Source organism: Triticum urartu, chromosome 6A (genome assembly GCF_056163025.1).
Source record: "Triticum urartu cultivar PI428250 chromosome 6A, HENAU_Tu73, whole genome shotgun sequence".
Taxonomy (NCBI): domain Eukaryota; kingdom Viridiplantae; phylum Streptophyta; class Magnoliopsida; order Poales; family Poaceae; genus Triticum; species Triticum urartu.
Window position 1 is genome coordinate 65,543,258 of NC_141878.1, and position 6,792 is coordinate 65,550,049.

Genomic DNA, 6,792 nt, shown 5'->3' on the forward strand with positions numbered 1-6,792 from the left:
AATTACATCCATAGTTTGAAAAACGGGACCATACCGCCGCTTGAACCAGAAAAGACCTGAACTGGCTACCCTGCCGGTTTTTAAGCACAAAAGACCGACCCGCAACTAGACCAATGAGAACCTGAGCAGTTTTTTCATGAAACTGGCTAATAAACCGGGCCGTCAAACTAGTGTGGAGACAAACTGAGAAAAATATTGGTGCATGTAGTGGGATTTGATCCCAAGTCATGGGCGTTGCTGATAAGCACCTCAACTACCCTCCTTCGCTGTCTAATAGATGAAACCGCTTCTATTTGATCCTATTTTATTTTTATATTAGCATATATTATGACTCTAATTATATTATTTGATGGTAAAAAACCCAGTAATCAAACTGATGAACCGGCGGTCCGATCATTAGGAATCTGAACCGAAGGCGTTACCGGTTCGTTGATTACAATCTACTTCCTCACGTCCCTACCGTAAAAACCGCTTTTATATTATGGGACGGAGTGAGTAGTTCTTAAGGCACCGAAAAGAATCCGATAATCGAAGGAAGCCCATTCAACTTAAAATGTCAAGTTTATGCTTAAAGCCAAACATTAAACTTGGTCGATCCAAAAGAGATTTAGTAAATATTTATAGCTTTAGTTTTTCATAAAACTCCTAGGTGTTTTGTCGAAAATGCCCCTACCCAACGTCCCAAATCACATGCCGAGCCACCGCAGCCTTTCCCTTCCTTCATACTCCCTTCGTTTCAAAATAGATGACTCAATTTTATACTAATTTTAATACAAAATAATACAAAGTTGGATCATCTATTTTGAAATGGAGGGAGTATAAACCAGACCCAGGGATGACCTGGCTGTGTCCCTGATACGTGGGGCCGATAAAAGAAGCAGAGGAGGAGGGCCACACGCAGTCAAAGCCGGCAGCGAGTGAGGGCGGTGTCACTGGTGTAAGCAGGACACAGTGAGCGGCAATGAACGGACAGGATCGAAACTAGCACCTGATCGAACGGCCACCGTTGGAATGACCGTGAGAACCCCTCTCAGATTCACGAAGCTTCCAGCGGCTTCTTTCTTGCCCTGGACCACTTTCCCCTCTTCTCCCAGATCAGCTCCAGAGCTCTCCCGGCGGCGCACCTCGTCTCGCCGGCACTTCTCCCCTTCCGGCGCAGCTCTTCGACGGATCACCTCGTTCGCCACATCGGCAGTAAGATTCTGTTTCTTCTCCTCCGCTCCCCTTCTCTCCCATCTTCTTCTTCCTCTAAAGTTCTAATCCTCTCTTTTTTTTTTTGCGGCTAAAGTTCTAATCCTCTCTCCCCTTCTATTTTTCTCTCGAAGGTAGATGGCAGATCCCGGCGCCGGCGGTGACCTTTAGGCGGTCCTTGGACGCGCTCTGTTCATGTTGGTGACTTTCCCTTTCTCCGATCGCAGCGTCGTACGGCGTGTTCTTGCTGCGCAACAAGCTCAAGCGTTCGAAGCAGAAGAAGATGAAGGAGGAGCAGGATCTCCGGCGGCACGAGCTTTTCCGGCGCGAGCAGGAGCTCCGGGCACAGGTGGCCGGCCTGCAGGCCGCCCTTTCCCGGAAGCACGCTCTTGCCGTTGCCGGTAAGTGATGGAGGAGGTTTTGCTCTGTGTTTTTAGTTCTTTGTTGGTGCTTGGTGTGTCCGTGTGAACCTCAGTTGTGCACGTCTGACGATTAATCGTGTGCCCTAGGAGTAGGAAGCGATGCCCCTTGCTTGTTTAGAAGCATCTGATGTCTGTCACCAACTTGATCTAGTTTATTAGTATGTAGTTTGAACTAGCCTATGTCAAGTTTTATTAGTATGTAGTTTGAACCATCCTCAATGGAGATGTCACCTACGTACATAGGTATAAACTAGAAACCAGGAATGACCTATTCCAAAAAATACTGGAAAATGGGCTTGTGTTTCAGTCTTTATGGCCAACTCTAGCCTGTGTTTCAGTAATGCACAACACTATTTGTTATGACCAAGCTGCAGAGCATCTGCATTACAAAACGGCGATTTAAGATCAAGGCAAATGGGATGCACTAGATAAACACAGATCGAATAAGTTTTAAACACTCAGGCACATGTCTATGATTACAGCTTGACATCCATGGGAACACTGGTGCAAAAAGAGAAGGCATGCGTGAGTCCTAGAGCAAGTGCCTGAATAAACAAGATGAGCACTTGGCTCACTAGCGGAGCGCTAGGGGATGCAGCCTGAACATCTTCTTGCACACTAGGAGGAGTAACACTATAGCTAGACCACTTCTGGAAAAAGACAACTTTGTGCCACATCTACCAGTCGAGCTTCAGTTGGCGTTGTGCTTTGAACTGATGCACTAGATCTGCGATCAACAAGCACACTGGTAACAAACCATTTTTTGCACCAGCAGCAATGGGTTGACATTGAGTAAATAGCATAAAAGTACTACTTTACAGGATAGGGTTTCAAAATACTACCGGTTTTCAATTTTTCTCAGATAACTACCAAATGGGTGGTTGGCTGTTTCAAAAAACCCAAATCGTGGAGTGCTTAGCTATTGATCATGATTATGACAAGTCGGACCCGCACCTAAACTCACCGTCAGTTTGACCGTTTAGTTTGACTGTTACCTGACGTGTGGGCCCCACATGTCAGTGTCTCTTCCTCCTGCTCTTCTCCTTCCTTCTTCTCCTCCCTCCCCGCAGCCCCGCCTGCGCCAACTCAAGTCATGGCCGCCGGCCACCCTGCTGCCCATGCCATCGCTCCTTGACCTCCACGGCGACCAGAAAAAACAAAGGCCGGCTCCTGGTGCAGCTCATCTCATCCACCAGTGAAAAAAATAAAGGCCAGCTCCACCTCCTTCGCGCGGCCATGGCTGCCGGCCCTCGCTGCTGCCCACGCTGCCCCCTTCTGCGCGGCCATGGCGACCGTCTCTGCGCGGAGGCCGGCCACGCCACACGCCAAGCCAGGGAAGGAGCGCCGCGCGAGGAGCAGCCGGCACCCAGGAGCACGGCCGCCGCCAACCACGCGCCATGGCCAGGGGGCTGGGACTCCGGCCGCCGCGCCCAGGAGCTGGGACTTCGCCCGCCGCCCCCAGGGGCTGGAACTCCGGCCGCCGCCTTCGGACTCCATGGCCGCCGTGCCTTAGAAAGAGGGAGAGGGAGAGGACGCACGGAGGGGGGCTCACGAGAGGGAGGAGGACGCACGACGGCTGCGGCGGCGCTGGAAGGGAGCTCCGTCGCGACGGGAGAGAGCTCCCCGTCGAGCACAGCGGCGGGTGCGCTCCTGTGGATCTTGAGCACGGGAGGGACCCGATGGCTTTTTTCAATTTCTTTGGAGGACCTGATTGCTTTTTTAAGTTTGCAGGGACACTGACATATGGGCCCTAGATGTCATTTAACGGTCAAACAAACAGTCAAACAATCAGTTTTCTTACATGCGGGCCCCAACTGTCATAATCATGATTAATAATAAAGCACTGGACAATTAGAGTTTTTTGAAACAGCCGTCCTGACTTGGTAGTTATCTGAGAAAAAAATAAAAACCGGTAGTTTTTTGAAACCCTAGCCTGTAAAGTAGTAGTTTTATGCTATTTACTCGTTGACATTGCAACATGGCTTCTTCAAGAGATGCAAGCCTTTCCCTCTCTTTGGTTTCAGCAACCATCTGCTCTTTGGGTTCAGTTCTTTTGCTGGAAGTTGCACTGAACTGGCATCCAAGCAACCGATCTGAACAGAGCACACTGAGCAAAGCAAACACCTGTGAAATTATATAAAAAACGGTGATTTAAGATTAAGGCAAAAGGAATGCACTACATAAACACAGATCGAATAAGTTTCAAACACTCAGGCACATGTCTACAATTACAGCCTGACATCCATGGTGGAATTACATCCACTTCCACACCATCATCAGGGATGGAAGCTAAATAGAATTCCCACTGGCTGAATTGCCACAACCCGGGCATGGCATGAGCAGCAAGATCTCATTGGCCGCAGAGGAAGACAGGCTAGGCTCTAGATCGAAGAAGTAGTCACCAGGGCGAGACGGTTAGGAGCGCCACCGTGTGTGGGATAGGGCTGGCCGGTGGAGGAGGAGATGAAGGTAGAAGGAGGCGGATGGTAGGTGCCTGATCAACAACATCAAGCATACTGCCTATAGCTCAGGAACCCGTGGCCGTCTTAAATTCTCAATACAGTTCCTGACGCATTTTAGCGGATAAGAATTGAGTTCTTAGTGAAAGATCGATGCATTCTGATGTGTTCGTATTTTGTGATTACTTTTTACAGCAAACAAAAATTAGCAACAAGCCGGTACTGCCTTGATGCAAGATTAATTAGGAGCTGAGCCAGCATTGTGTTTCTTGCGATCCACATTTATATGTGCAACTAAATCCTTTAACGAAGCGCACACACGAAATGGAGAAGAACTCTACTACTTTGAAGGGTAGGTTTTCACTCAATTAGGTAGTGAGATCAATGTTAATTCTAGATATCATCTAGACAGAATGGATTGTGTTGAGGGTCATATCTTTGAGTGACGTCGTGAAATCTTCTTATTCATGTAGCTCTAACGATCGAGCAGCTGGCATCCTGGCGAGGTTACCGATTGTTGCTTAATTATCTCGATGGTCACCATCATGACCGTGATGTTTCTACTTTAGTTAATCCTACTCTGTGCTTGTCTTATAACTCTTCTAACTCAGCATGCACTCAAGTTAAACACTGCAGCTGTAGTGTATCATGAACAAGGTAGGTCGAGTCCACCAATGTGCACCTATAAACCATGCAAAAGCACTGATGAGATCGTGTTTATTTCCCGGGAGCACCCGGAAACATAGCACATGTTAAATACTGCAGCAATGGTAGCCGGACGCCTGCCCACAAATGTACTACGAGGTCATCTATGTTACAGTGGGTTCATCTTCCATAAATGAAGTGGTTAGCTCTGGGACTCTTTCGTTAGAGTCAGCTTAACTCAGTGCCCTTTAGCTGGTTCAATTCCTTCAATTCATCCTAATTGACTATGTACTTCCAAGTATCAAATCTTTACTTCTTTTCAGAAATATGACATGCAGTAGCAGCAATGAAATTAAAGTGTTTGTAGCAGCAGATCAATTAATATAATGTGCAGTGCATGTTCCTAATGTTACTATCTAGCTCCATAAAAAGAAGTTTGAGAGGAGCAAGCATCTATGGACGAGCTTTCTTTGATTTCCGATCTCCCCGGATCCCATTCTCGCCTTCCATGCTGAGCTCACTCTCTTTGAGGTCTTTCCACATGTTTCAACTAATTAGGCCTGGGAGGCAATGGGAAATTAAGGTGCATGATGTATTACATCTATTTTTATTCATTTTTTCTACAAGTATTTCCGGACGGAGGGAGTAGTTTGTTCAAACTTAACTGAACAAAGCCTTAGGGAGAGAGCATTTCCTTGCGCTAACAAGCATAACATTTGCCATCTATTTAAGATTTATTAAACTAGATATATACTGATAATATTCCAAACCAACACTCAGACATATATCTTGGTAAAAAAAGAACCCTTAAAATCATGGTCTCTGTATTGTAAAAAAACCGGCCTCTTTCAACACAAAACCACTCAGATTATTGTAGGGTCATCTTTTAACGGTGCCAAAGCTAACAAACCGGCAGAACTGACGTAAAATGTTGATCATGACAAGTACATTGATCTTGAAAACGTTCATCAAATTCAGTGCCAAAGCTAACAAAAGGCAATGGGAAATTAAGGTGCACGATGTATTACATCTATTTGTAAAAAGTACATTGATTTTGAAAACGTTCATCAAATTCGGTAAAAAGTTCAATTTTTTTAGAAGTTCACTGTTTTGAAAAAACTCAACCGGTTTTGGGAAAACTTCACGAAATTTAAGTAAAATAAAAAAAATTGCTAAACGGATCATCCCACCTTGGAGGGCTTCAGGCGCCCGTTTGAAAAATGCAAACTAACGGGCGCCTAAGCGCCAAATAGGATCCGCCTGTCAACCGTAGCCTTTCCTACTTCCGCCACCTTTGAGTTGTAAAGGATGTTAACTTTTGGCTACTTTTCCATCATCCTGTTTCATTGTTTTGCAGTGACTTCCTTGGGAACTTGTACTGCACAACAGAGAGACAAAGTAATTGGAACAGCATGGACTTTGGTAAATCAAACACTGCTAGGCCACTGTGTATACTTCCTTGAGCTATAGTGACAGTCATTGTGGACTTTGGTAAATCAAACACTGCTGGGCTAACCATGGCGAACAAGTCACAACCCAAAATAATATCTTGCCCTTGCAGGTCCAAAACTCTGAAAGAGTGATGAAATTTATGTGTCGAAATTGAAAATTTCTAGTCCCGAACAATAGTGTACATTGCAATAGCCCCCCTCCTGCCACATAGATAGTTTCTTAGCCCCTACGGTGCTCCAAAGTTTAGCTTTGTAAGAAAATGTTGAGCAAGATCGTCAGCGGTGCGTTCTTGTGACGGAAGAGGCGGGAGTTTCTCTCATTTCAAATTGTCCATGACACAAGCATGATGAGTGAAGCCATGGCTTGTTGATTGAGGATATTTGAGCCGGTTCTTTTAGCCCATCAATCCTTCAGAGTCCTCCAAGTGCCAAGTAGAGGTGTGCATGTGGTTGGGCCCTAATTTCTCAATGATAAAGAGCCTAATGGTGAAACGACACTTGAAGAAGAGGTATGCCCCGGATTCTTGTTCCCTCTTGTAAAGCGAGCAAAGGCCACAATTCAGCCACCGCACTTGGCCAATCTATTGCTGCTCCAAATCAGGTCTTGTAGTCCAACCAAGCGAA

General features: G+C 46.1%; 1 long non-coding RNA gene across 4 annotated transcripts; it reads left to right on the forward strand.

Annotated features, from left to right (window-relative positions):
- Positions 1 to 869: 869 nt before the first annotated feature.
- LOC147963945 (uncharacterized) lies at positions 870 to 6,286 on the forward strand. 4 transcript variants are annotated; one of them, XR_015607226.1, is made up of 4 exons: positions 1,039 to 1,194; positions 1,326 to 1,592; positions 4,268 to 4,424; positions 4,546 to 5,173. It is a non-coding gene; the product is annotated as an uncharacterized LOC147963945 (long non-coding RNA). The 4 variants fall into 4 exon arrangements; XR_015607224.1 differs by lacking the exons at positions 4,268 to 4,424; positions 4,546 to 5,173 and adding an exon at positions 6,075 to 6,286; XR_015607225.1 differs by having other exon boundaries at positions 4,268 to 5,173.
- The last annotated feature ends 506 nt before the right edge of the window (positions 6,287 to 6,792 follow it).